Source organism: Callorhinus ursinus, unplaced genomic scaffold, assembly GCF_003265705.2.
Source record: "Callorhinus ursinus isolate GAN/ISIS: 27379988/994484 unplaced genomic scaffold, GSC_fseal_2.0 scaffold2, whole genome shotgun sequence".
Lineage (NCBI taxonomy): Eukaryota > Metazoa > Chordata > Mammalia > Carnivora > Otariidae > Callorhinus > Callorhinus ursinus.
The window spans coordinates 8861293-8875259 of NW_027397064.1; the positions used below are offsets into that span (position 1 = coordinate 8861293).

The window sequence follows — 13967 nt, forward strand, 5'->3', positions numbered from 1 at the left end:
ATGCACATCCAATACAGGGACTCGACGCAGGAGACAGGGAAGGAAGGAGGATTGGGTTAGAACAGTGTCCGACTGTGGGGTCAGTCTAAGAAAGTTTTGGCCAGGCTAATGGAGAATACTCAAAAGTCATCAAAGTCCTCAGAGTCATGATTAGAGGAGTCTCCCATCCCCCAGGAAGGGACTTACACTAATGCCCTCACCATGATCAGTCAGTACAGCTGGGAGTAGCCCAAGCGAAGCATGACCTCAGTGTGAACATCCTGGTGAATCCAAGGGAATGGCAGATAGGGCTGTACCAGCTCTTGCCCCCACAGCAGGAAATCCAAGCAGTGTGTTTCCATGGGCCCCACACCTCTTACTGTCACTCCAGCACTCCAGGGTCAGTCCTATTTCAGGGCCTCTGCACCTGCTGTTCCCTCTATGTGGAGCCTGCTTGCACTGACACCCCTGGAGCTCCTTCACACTGGAGATTCCTCAGGCTGTACTCAGCTTTCCATCCCCGGGAAGACTCTCACCCACCCTGGTCCAAATGTTACGCACACACGTTTTGTAAACCACTTTCCTGATCTTTTTTACTCTTCCTTAGCACTTATTACTATTTAACATATCTTATATTTCATTGTTTATTGTCTCTCTCTCCCCCACTAGAATATAAGGGACTTTTGTCTTGATTATGACTATATTCCCAGAAACTAGAATGGTATCAGAAACAGAGTAGGTGCTTAATAAATGCTGGAAACTAATTTCAACAAAAGCAATGTGACTATAGACTCTTCACCTCAGAACATTATCTCCTTCGTGGTTTTTGTTTGTTTGTTTTAAAATTTTATTTTTGAGTCATCTCTATACCTAACATGGAGCTTGAACTCACAGCCTCTAGATCAAGAGTCACAGGCTCAGGCGCCCCTCTGGTCTTCCTTCTGTAGGTGGGTAAAAGTAAAGTCTTCTCATAAACCTCAAACAGTGTTGGCACTAGGGTTATTTACAGGCTAAATACCTTTGGCTGTGTCCATGGTGGGGTTTATTTTTATTCTGTAATCTTCAAAACTGCTTCACTAATAAAGCAAATGTTAACCTTCCACTTAATGAAACTGCTAAGTGTCTGGTTAATTTCTGGAATTGAGGCCTTCTTGGGAAAACATCCAAGAATTCAAAACCTATTTGTACTAGGTATCTTATCCTAGGATTGTCCTAGGATTTGTCTTCTTACTCTGATATGGGGGTGAGGGCGTTCAAGATGGGGTGGGGTTTTATAATTAGTTTGTTCTCCTAAGTTTGCTAGGCTTGGAATGACCTAGTTTGCTAGCTTGTTAAAACAAAAGAAAGCAAACAAAACCTACAGAGATCTGAGCAATTTTTCCATAATGTTTTATGTTCATTGCAACTTACTACTTTAGGATCCGCTAATATTCAGCATCAAGGTAACAATTATTGTTGTATTTGGAATTCAGAGAAAAGTCAATAGATGACTTGCTAAGATAATTGATGAGAATGAAAAAAAGAATCCCAGGACAGTTGGAAGAATTATTTTTCTTTTTCCTAATATCTAGAATGAAAGACAGAGAGAAAATAATCTTTGCTAGACAAATGAAGATTAACCAATGACCTCTGGAAGGAAATATTTCTCTTTCAGATTTCATTTTCAACTTCCGAAGCAGAACTGAACCAAGACAATAAAGTAAGTTTGACATGTATATTGCCAGTCTGTTTATGAATCCCAGTTTTATCACAACACAAATAGATAAATAATAGAAGACCATAATGCTTGTCTCTGGAATAGTAGTTAAACTGAACTCAGTATGGAAGAAACAAAAGATGAATGGTCTTTCATAAACATGTTTTTATAACATAATCTGCTCATATAAACAACTGGCAGTACATCCTTTTGGGATTCTTGTTAGCCAGGATTTTCAAAGCTACAATGAATGGATTGAGTTTCAGAATTATTTCCCAATTTTGTGCTGTTTGGAGGAAACATCTGTTTACTGTATGTAAATGAACAAGACATTCTGTTCTTTTAGGGACCCAACGAAGAACCCTTAAAGTTAGCCAATTTGGCAAATAAAGAAACATAGCCTCTTGAAAGGATGACAAATGAAGTCTAGAAAGAGATTTTGTAAAAGATAGCTGTTATTTTTTTTCTTGAAAATTTCTATATTTGGATCAAACGAGAAATGGATATTTCCCTTTTGATTAAAAACCTGTCTAGAGCTTTTTGCTCTTCTTGATTCTTTTTTTCTTTCTTTTTTTTTTTGCCTCTCTTCTGGTCATCAGACAGACTGAAGTTAGAAAACAGATTTGTCGCATGGAAGAAGGGTGTGGCAGACAGTGAGGCAGCTCGGCAGTAAATCTTAGCTCAGTTAATATTTCCACATGTCTGGTGAATAACCTTGGAAGGCCAAGAGTCCAGACAGTTTGAAGCAGGTGTGTCAGCATGTGCTTTCCTCTCATATTCTATTTGGCCTCTTTGCACCAAACTGATGTGCTCATCTTGTACATACTAATTTTACATGAGCTGAACTTGGCTTGAGGGCAAGGAATAGCCCTGATGTGCTGTTGGCTGGAGACAGCATGAATAACTATGGGAGTCAGTCAGATACAATACATGTGCAAAGACCTTACAAAGAGCTTACAAATGTGGCTTTGTAACTCAAAGGGAACCGGTTGCTCTCTTAAATTCTCTTAGGAGGGGGGCACCTGGGTGGCTCAGTTGGTTAGGCCATTGCCTTCAGTTCAGGTCATGATGCCAGGGTCCTGGGATCCAGCCCTGCGTCAGGCTCCCTGCTCAGAGGTGAGTCTGTTTCTCCCACTCCCTCTGCCCCTCTGCCCCTCTGAGGGCTTGTGCTCTCTCTCTCTCTCTCTCAAATAAATAAAATCTTAAAAAAAAAATTCTAAGTATTAGGGAAAAACTAAAAATTAACATCATAATGATGCTTAAGAATTTGGACCTTTTTTGGTTACACTTAAATATCTCAATTACTCTAATATTTAATATATGAATACTTATGTGTTATAAGACTATAGCTACTGTTTGACAGAATAAACAATGCACTGTAATGAGAAATTTATGATACTTTCTTCAACAAATATGGGAATCTAATTGATGCTCTTCCATTTTTTTTTTTCCATTTAAGAAGACATATCAGGTTGCTATGTCTTAGAATAATGTTTTACTCAGGGTTTCATTGAAAGTGGATATTATACATGTTATTAGGCCTGACAATTTTCTGGACATTTCTGATAAATTCCTCATGCTCTTCTCTTCCTGCTCTTCCTGATTGTCCTGACCCTCAGTCATAATTTTATTTAGGGCTGACTATGAAGAGCCCTGTTTTTGAGCTTCTTAATCCACCGCATTTTTCAGCGATTTAGGTGTATGTTCGTATAGGGGTAATGGAATCTCTTCCCAAATTATATTCTCTTTTCAGTGCTGATAAGCTTGGAGGAGCTTTACTTTTTGTGGCCACATACCAACACACTTGAACTGAATTTTGGTCCTGCTACTTATGGTTCTTAGTTTCTCATTCTGTATCTCCTCTGTGAAGGAACTGTTATGAATGATTTTAAAGTAACACAGATATCAGTGACAAAACCTGCCAAGAAGAGCCTCCAAAATAAGGAGTGCACATGTCTCCCCCAAACTCAGAGGAAAAAAAATGAAATTTGGATAGAGGGAGAAGGGGGAATAGTTGATGCACAGCTGTCCATAAGAGTATGTGTGTGTTTGTTTAGATTTTTTGCTTCAAGCTTCTGCTATGGCCATTGGCTACCCAGAAGTATTGGGAAAAGAATTCTCTTTCTTTGCCTTCCAGGAAATATCTTCCAATTTTGATTACACAAGACTAAGAAAAGCAAAATTAAGGTGGCCCCATGTTTGTGTCAACTGTCATAGTCCCGTCCACAGGTGGCCCTCGGTTATCTGAACCTCGCCCTAGGTCATTACCCTTGTCTCTCTACCTGGAACTTGTGTTCCTGATCATCCCATTTAGTTCCACCTGATGCCTTGAATGCAGTTCCAGATGTCTTTAGAAAGAGCTAACTTCCTGCATGTTTCTACTTTTTACATAGAATTTTGCAGGTTGACCTTGACAACATCTTTCAGGATCTTCTCCCTTCTTGGTGCCACCTGGTCTTTATACACGATGAGATGTTGATGTCAGTCTACTTATAAATTATTTTCTTTCTACCTCTCCAGTTTCTTCTTCCAACAGTACAGAATTCTGACTCAGAACCTATTGATCTTTGGATTTTACGAACATACCCTCATCTAAGTCAGTTGATCAATAGCTAAGTCCTTTGTCTACCATCTTGTTTATATGGCATCCTCATCAGTCTAATAGAGTTTCTGATTTTATAAACTTGCACACAGAGCAAGTCATGTTCTGTGACCTGGAAAAAGGTCAAACTACCTTTAGCAGCATGGTTATGCTGAGGAGTAATGATGAATATGGTTCATGCAAACTTCATGAAATCAAACTGAGGTAAGTCTCAAATGCCAGGCTTAGGAGTCTAAATTTTATCTTGGAAGAGAGGAGGGTGACGGGATGAAACTGAAGTTTTTGGAAAACTGAGCTATGTGTCTGCTACGGGAGAGCAACATAGCAGAGAGATCAGAATAAATACCAGGTACTTTATTCCATAAAATGTGATTTCGAGGAAGTCATTTCTGTGGTTTCAGTGCCCTAATCTCTAAAATTAAAAGTGTGAATCAGATTTATTTCTATGATCCTTTTCTGAATCCAGTGACTTTATTTTATTTTATCTTCAATAAGGTCATGATATAATCAATCTCATGATTTCACCCGGCTAGAAAGAAGTCTGTGTAAGTAAACAATGTGTTTGGAAGGAAGAACAGAAAGAATGTTTTAAAAACTTGAAAAAAACGTAAAACCCACTGTGTTGAAACACTGTTGATGGATTTACCTGATGTAGTAATTTCTGTATCCAAAATCATCACCCCTAAGTTGTTCTAAATTCAGTGAAATTTTATAAGCAAAGACCAATGCATTCTTGTAGGAACAGGGACTACTCACAATAACATTTTCAGGGATGAGTCACTGTAATTACAGGTCCCATGGGCATTCTGGCTGAATTTGCGCCGCATAAAATAAGTTTTCTTACTGATCAAAGTTGCATTTTGGTGACTGCTGAGCCCTATATAATTTCTGTAATAATATCATCTTATAATATTATTAATGATTATAATAATTATATTATTATTATATTATTAGATTATCTTAATTACATTTCATTATTATTCTATAATTGTTATATATTAAATTATATGTAATTGTTATATAATTATATATATTTATATCATATATATTATTACCTTATATATAATTGCTATATAATTCATATATAATTGTTATTATATAATACATATAATTTATTATAATAAATATTATTATTATTTTTATTTTGTTTATTACCATTAGCAGATGTTTTTAAAACAGTTAACTATGGGACCTTCAGTGAGTTATATAAGTTATTTAGTTTCTCATTTAACACAAGACAAGACATTTTAAACTAAAATATTTCTTATAAATTCTAAATTGAGATACTTATTTTCATATATCATAAAAATGTAACCTTTGCAATGAATACTTTTGATCTTTAATGTTGGATATTCAGCCTTCACTCATCCAGAGAACAGATTATTGAGAAACTTCTCCATGACTTATGAGGCTTCAACACTTGAAAAACAAAGATGTGCAAAGGCCACCTGCCTCCTTCTAATATCAAGAAGTGAGGGCTTTCCCTTTTCTGAACCTTATTTTTAAACATATGGATGTAATACCATTCTTGTTAGGGGGTACATTCCATTGCTTATTTGCAGAAATACCTGATTTTAAAAGGGAGCATCTATGGAGTTTCCTTTTACATGAGATGGGAGTTATTTTCTAATGATTATCTTAAAACATCCCTGAAATTACTTACAGAATACATATTTCATACATACAACCCTGGACAGTGATTCTTGTACACTGTATTTTGAGAACCATTGTGCTAAAGGACAAAGCAAATCCATAAATCCGGACGTATCAGTGTTCAACAGAGAAACAGAACCAAAAGGAAATATATAATATAGAGAGATTTTTAAGAAGGAATTTATTATGGGAATTGGATCACCTGATGATGGAGTCTGAGATTTGTTATGATATGCCATCTGCAAGCAGGAGAATCAGGAAGGCTCACGGTATAATTTAGTCCAAGTCTGAACTGATGGTGTAACTCCCAGTCTGAGACCAAAGCCTGAGAACCAGGGTTTGGGGGAGAGGTTGGGCGCTTGGATAAGTCCCATAGTCCAAGGGCCTAAGAACCAGGAGCTCCAAAATCTAAGAGCGGGAGAAGATGAATGTCCTAGCTCAAGAAGAGAAAGCAAGAAGTTACACTTTCTCCACCTTGCTGCTCTATTTGGGCCCTCAATGGATTGGATCATGCCCACCCACATGGGTGAAGGGGATCTCCTTTATTCATTTACTGATTCAGATGCTAAATTTCTCTTCCAGAAACACCCTCACAGATACACCCAAAAATAGTTCTACCAGCCATCTGAGCATTCTTTAGGTCAGTCAATTTGACACACAAAATTAATCATCACACTGAGCATTTGAACCACTGTGCCCTTAAAACAACTGTCAGGTCCCTAACAACAAGTGTGAGACAGGAAAGTAAATTTACCACAAAGCTAATACGACACAAAATACACTCCTTCTCTCTTGCATAAGGAGCCCTCCAAAGCCCTGGAAATTCATATGATTTTTGTATAAGTCATAAATGTTAGGTATATAATTCTGATTGGTCAAGACTGCCTCTTCTTTCCAGTATAACTTCTCCTTGTCATACCTCCCTTACCACTTAGAAGTACTAGGGTGGCCAAGAAGGTTTGGGGGACCTAAAGAAGGGCAAATTAAGTTTGGGTACATATTCTTTGAGTTTGTTACTATGTAGTTATTATGTTCTCAGTCATTTCTCAGGTAGAGTCAAATTATTTCCAGCTATTTCAAATTCAGAATGTCTTCCAGATATTTTTCTACATCCACTGTGCCAGCTTACTGAGCATCAGGTTATAAACATGCCAGAACAGAGGTTATACTGCAGTATGAATACAGATCATGTATCTGGGATTATAGAAAAGTAAATAAAGGAGGGGAACAAGGCTTGAAGTTTCCAGAGCCTGGAGCTAATCTGCACAAAGTCCTTCTGGTCATCAGACATGCAAAATTTTATGTGAAAGATTTATTTCCCCTTGACACCTAGTCAAAACAGATTCTTTTTCTCAAGAATTTTCAGCAACGCAGTGTGTTTAATTATATGTATGTGTGTATATACACACACACGTATATGTGTATATACACACACATATGGAAATTACATGAAATCATCTGTAACAGCTCAATAGGACAGAAACTTGATAGCATTTTTCTCCAATTCAACAATACTAATCATTTTCATCACATTGCCAATAATGAGTTGTGAAGCTAAAATATTTTCTAAATTCTCTATAATAAAAAACAAATTTTGATCAATCTTACTAGATGGATTAATTTCCTAGGGCTTCCATAACCAAGTACCATAAACTGAGCGACCTAAAACAACAGAAATGTATTGTTTCACGGTTCTGGAAAAGTTCCAGAAATCCAAAGTCAATGCGTTTACAGAGCCATGCTCCCTCTGGAGCCTCCAGGGCAAGATCTCTCCTTGCCTCTTCCAGCGTCTGGTGGCTCCAGAGATTCCTTGGCGTGTAATAGTGTCATTACAATGTCTGCCTGTATCCTCACATGGTCTTCTCCCTATATCTCTGTGTCTTCACTTAGATACCCAACACTTTGGGTTAGAACACCACTCTATTCCGGTACGACCTCATCTTAAACTAATTACATCGGCAACAATTCTATCTGCAAGTAAGATCACATTCTGAGATACTGGAGGTTAGGACTTCAACATATCTTTCTGTTGGGGATACAATTCAACCCATAAAATTGGAAGAAAGACTAAAGTATCTCCTAATTCTCCCCATTGAGAAAATTTACTAAATTCTTGTCATATGAAGATTTGATTGAGGGTATTCGGTCAAAAATATTGCCCCCCCCAACAAAAAATGTTAACAGATGTTTCGGGTATTTAATTTAAAAAGTAGTATTTAAAAAAAAATTTTTTTAAGGGCACATGTTGTGATGAGCACTGGATGTTATACGCAACTAAAGAATCATTGAACACTACATCAAAAACTAATGATGCACTGTATGGTGGCTAACATAACATAATATAAAAATAAAGGTGAGCATACATTACTCAAAAAATAAAATAAAAAGTAGTATTTTAAAAACTTCCTTGTGATTTTGTGTTATTTAAATACTTTTTATGTTTGAAATTTGTTGTGATTTATTTTCTTGTTCTAACAAAATCACTTTTATACCTAATTTTTATTCATACACACATATCCTTTTTTCTTACAGAAATCCCACACAGCCAGAAATTGTGTAAGATTCAAAGCAAACAAAACTTGGATCTACCTCTAGGGGTCAGGTAATTGGTTTCTGTTTCATCGTGCTTCTATCGTTCTAACATAGGGGGATAGGGTGCTGGATTCTGCCCTGCCTCTGCTCACAGCCCTGTATTGGGTGCCTTCTCTACAGTGAGAAGCAGAGATCCTTACAAAGCTTTGTTATCTACCTTCTTACCCATCCCTCTGCCCTCCCCTACCTGTGGACTTTTTCCACCGCTTGCCCTCTCTGCTTCCACACACTTACTGTTCAGACAAGATGGCCATCCTGCCTCTAGGTCTCCTCCACTACCGCCATGCTCTTTTCCTGGACTCTCTCACGTGTTACCCCAGAGGCCAATGCTTCCCTTCCTCTAGATTTGTGTTCCAGTGTCTACCCAACTAAGGGAACATAGGAGCAGCCCCACTGCCCCCACACCAGCACTCCTGCCCTCTACCCAGCTTTATTTTAGCCACACACTTAACACCATGGACATACCATGGGTTGACTTGCCTAGTTGACAACAGTCTCTTACCCCCATTGGACTGCCTGTGCCATGAAGCAGATCTGTTTTGATCACTGCTGTGTTGTCTACCACTGCCCAGAACAGTGTCAGATGCATCTTAGGACCTTGTAAATAGTTGATGACCAAATCACAGTTTTAGTTGTAGCCATTGCTGTTAAGATTAAACCCGAAATAGGAACCTTATCTCATGTGGGCATCAGGTCTAAAGTCAGAAAATGAGTTAAATTGAATTAAGATGTGAGACATAGGGTATAACCCCATTCTCCTAGCCATGCTATACTTGATGCTGGCTGCAACTAAGCGCTTCTCTTATTTGGGATGATTTTTTAGCAGTTTTCAGTAATATTTAGTGTTATTTTCACCTACGTGTGTGTATGGATGAAGATAATGGTCTGAAGAGAATCTGAAGCAGAAGACAGTCCTGGTCTTTCCTGGGAGGCAGGAGTTAATTACTAGAATAAATAATTGTCGCTGTTTGACCCGCAGACTCACACAGAGAGCAGGATTATAGCTCCACTATGCTGCTCACGCTCCCCAGGAGATGGCAAGTCCAGGATTTGTGGCTGAGCTACTTTAGTAAATACAGTTGTGCAAAACAACAGGGCTCCTCTGGATGTGGCCCCTTGTTATTGTTCTATTGGTTTGAATCAGCATTAATGGCTTGGAAAATGAGGGTTTGATTTGAAGAAACACCTGCAGGGTCTCTAAGGCTCTTTTTGGTATCAATTCAAGCTGTTTTCATCCATGGTTTCCAGAGAATAGTTAGGCTTCCATGCTTGGTCAGGTTTCACCATCATTCATAATTCTTGGGAAGAGATAAAATGTCTATTTTTGCAAACACTTTTCATCCTCGTAGAAAGTCATCCATCTTCAAAGCACTGTGACATAAAACTGCAATGAAAATGTTTGTATGATGAACATCTAGTCTCCTGTGATTATCTCAATTTTGCTTTTCTGTTAAAATAGCTTTGTATCAGAAGCATGGATCTTTAATATCTGTGAAATAAAATAGGTTTTGTATGTATGTGTGTATGTGTGTATGTATGTGTGTGTGTGTGTGTGCATGTGTGTGTGTGTGTGTGTATGTATGTATGTATTTTTACTGGGGTTTTCACCTCTTGTGTTGGCCAAGTTAGTTTGTGTCAGGTTGTTGGCAGTCTGCTCTTATTTGTGATTGCTTTGACTCTGATTCCAAATTTTAACTATCCTTCTAGCATATCCTTTCTGAGTGAGCCAGACTGAGACAGGAGCATGGGAGATTGGAAGGGCACCATATTTGATGGTGGGGTCTGCTCCTGCTGGCGGTGGGCTGAGCCAGATGTTAGCCTCACACAGGTCTTGGGAAGCAGCGCATGAATCCTAGAATACACATAGGCATTTAGTCAATTTCAATTTTAATTCTATTTTGATTGTGTTCTAAAGTAATCAGTCCTACAGTAGGGGAGAAAAAAGAAACAACCTTTTTAAAGGCATTTAGGAGTTGCTAAACAGTTTTATTAAAAATCTTGACATGTTTTATGTGAAACCACTGTATTCCAGGCCGAGCTGACCGGTTAGGAAGTCAGTGGCATGTCAACAAGACAACTGTCCTGATTTGGGGGCAGGAAATCATAACCAGATTTGTTAAGATCTAAATCTCATGAATCACATAGTTGGTTGGTTGGTTGATTTTCCCTTTATTATTTTCTGTGAGGAAAAAGAAAAAATGGAAACATAGGGATTATAAGAGACAAATGCTTTAAACACTTTCTAGAAATTAGCAAACCTCCCATTCTCTGTTAGGGAAAAATGTCCAACCAAGTTAGAAAGCACTGAACAGTAGCCGGCAAAATCCTAAACAAATGCCAGTGTCAACAATGAAGAAAAGACAAGAGCTGACAAGTCACAGCCAGGAGATCTGGGAGGGCTGAGAGGGGTGCCTCTCCAGCGGGGCAAGAGTGAGCACCACTGTGGGGTAAGCACTGAGTGAAACGGGGGAAGGATCGAAAAGCAGAACCTTCAAGATGCCTCACCAGACGAAGCTTTCCTAGGCTGATCAGGTTTAGGAAAGAACTCCTAAGGAAGAGCGTCAAGGATCTGAACACCGATGCCATACATCTGTCTGTGGCCACACCAGCACTTCAAAGTCTTGGTGTAAACTCAGGGCACATACCCAGTGTATGAACTCTTGCTCTAGAAGTGTTATGTCATCTGTTTGGTAAAAGCCCAGGCATTTATCTAACCGGATTTGGGCTTTGATCTAGTTTCTGTCCCTTTCAAGATCTGAGAGATTGAGTACTGTACTTTAATCCCTCTGATATCAGAGAGAGGGAGAGGAGAGTGACACCCACCCACAGGGTCTTGGGACATTTAAACTAAATGAGATAACCCATGTAATCCATAAAGGACAATGCTGGGCATAGCTCAGTGCTCCATCGATGATCATTAGCACAAACAACAAACAAAACTGTATCTACAGAGGGCGCCTGGGTGGCTCAGTTGGTTAAGCGACTGCCTTTGGCTCAGGTCATGATCCTGGAGTCCCAGGATCGAGTCCCGCATCGGGCTCCCTGCTCAGCGGGGAGTCTGCTTCTCCCTCTGCCCCTCCCCTCCTCATGCTCTCTCTCCCTATCTCATTCTCTCTCTCAAATAAATAAATAAAATCTTTAAAAAAAAACTATCTATAGACAGAAAGACACACACACACACATGCATGTGTGCACATGTGTGTATATGTGTATTCTTAGTCTCAATAGCCTCAAAAGCACATGTTATCAGAGGCAGACCTGATATGCATGCAATTTTATATTCACTCATGTTTTCCATCCAAACGTTCCCAGATGATAGGACTGTAGTTTTTGCAAAGTTACATTGATACTCTTTTGATCTGTGCCTATTTGTATAGCAAATCCTAGCAGTAACCCATAACCCTGTGAATGTTTATGCAGAACCAGCATCGGCTCTACCTACAGACCACACAGAGGAAACAGCATAAATGCACCCTATCTTTCATACAGATATAAGCACATTCTTTGCAAATTATTACACAATGTGTCATGACAGCAACGTTTTACTGGAAATGGTTCTCATTCCACGTCGTTCAGCTAGCCAGCAATGACAATAAAAATACATACTTTAGGGAAAAAAATACTTCATATGCTAAGTCCAACTGTGTCAACGTTACTACATTACCCAACTGTCTCATTTTCAGTGTGATAAAAAGCTCTCCACAGTGTTGAATGAAGGGAGAATATGCTAGTAAAACAAAGTGTCACAAGAGAAAGTCATTCTTGTTTTCTCTTGTGCCCACTGTTCCCCAGTTGTGTGTCTGGCTTGAAGCACCCTGACATTTCCCTGTCAAATCTCCAGGGCTCAGGACCCTGTTGGAGCACCGTTGCCCTGTTCCCATCCCTTGCCCAAAGTCATCTTGAGAAGAACCCAATCACTGCCATCATCAAGGCGACACTGAATTCAGAGACCTGCTGTTGCCACAGGTTGCCCCAACATTAGGTAAAAATCATAGCTTTTAGAGTAGGATGAGACCTCAAGGCTGCCTGCTTCCAGGCAAGTAAGATATTCTCAACTCCGTCTCAAAGCCCAATCAGCTGAGGCTCTAAGGAGACATGACAAGTAAGGGCAATGTGCCCTCCTGGGTGGGATCCTGAATCATAAAAAGGAAAGGAGTAAAAACTAAGGAAATCTGAAAAAATATGGACTTGATTTAAGAATATGTCCCATAGTGTTCATCAATTGTGACAAATGTGCCACATTAATGTAAGAGGCTTATAATCAGGGAGATTGTGTGTGGGGTGTAGGGGAACTTTCTGTATTATCTGCCCTTTTTTTTTCTGGGGATCTAAAACTCTCCTAAGATTTAAAAAAAAAAACCTGAGGGTTACAGAAGGGAGGGGGGTGGGGAGATGGGGTAACCTGGTGATGGGTATTAAGGAGGGCACGGGTTGTGATGAGCACCGGATGTTTTCCGCAACTAATGAATCATTGAACACTACATCAAAAACTAATGATATACTGTATGTTGGCTAATTGAACATAATAAAAAAAAGAAAGAAAACTACCCTCCTAAGAAAAAAAAAACCCAAAAAACAAAAAAACAAAAAAGTTTAGTAAACACACACACACACACACACACACATACACACACACAGTGGCTTAAACCATTACTGTTCTGTATTCAGAAGAGGAGTTAGTTATAAAACTGACCTTTTATTCTAATTGGTTCAAGTTACATTCCTGTTATAAATGCTTAAAGTATCAAATGTGCAAATTCCTTGCTTCATAGTCTGTAATCTTGTCCTTGCTGAAATGATGTCTGGCCAGAATGCAAACAGGATCAGCTACAGGCTGACCACACCCAGGACTGGCATGTATGGGGAGTGTCTTACTGAAGGTTCTCACATGCTACCCACACCAGATCCAGTGCTCCCATGGCACCCTGCCAGAATGCCTCAGTTGGGTCTCCCCAGAGTTCGGGCTCATCATGCAAGTGATAAGAAAATGCCTTGCAGGGGTCATTTGGATAGGCTGCTCTCTTGAGTACAGGGAAACCCAGAAGGCTTGTGTCATCCCCTTCTTTTCATACCACTTTACCTGGCCTTGTGTCTCCCTCATTGCCAGGAAATCCCCAAACAGCACACTGTCCTGACAGTCTGCCCAATGTGACAGTAGAAACTTAGTGATCTTCTAGTCCAGCCGCGCCACCCTGTAGCTTCGTCCCAGCCGGAGCCCAAGAGTGAGAAACACTCAGACAACTCCCGTGTTGGAAACGTACACCCAGAAGCTCGTGTTTTAAAACAGAAATACAAAACTGACATTGACAGGAAGGGCCAGAATTGTTGGCTATTTTTGCATCTTTTATTGTTCCAGATAAAATAATGCATTACTTTTGGGGATGCCATGTTAAATCCCCTTGGAGTATCGATTAGAATTTCCTCAAGCTCATAATTATATCTGAG

The 13967-nt window shown here is 39.3% G+C and overlaps 1 long non-coding RNA gene across 1 annotated transcript in view; it reads left to right on the forward strand.

Moving 5' to 3' along the window:
• The window catches only part of LOC141374617 (uncharacterized), a 14305-nt gene extending 5775 nt beyond the window's left edge, over positions 1-8530 (forward strand). Inside the window, exons 2-3 of the long non-coding RNA XR_012381628.1 lie at positions 1634-1678; positions 8463-8530. This is a non-coding gene — a long non-coding RNA (uncharacterized lncRNA). The remainder of the gene's footprint in view (positions 1-1633; positions 1679-8462) is intronic.
• Positions 8531-13967: the final 5437 nt, after the last annotated feature.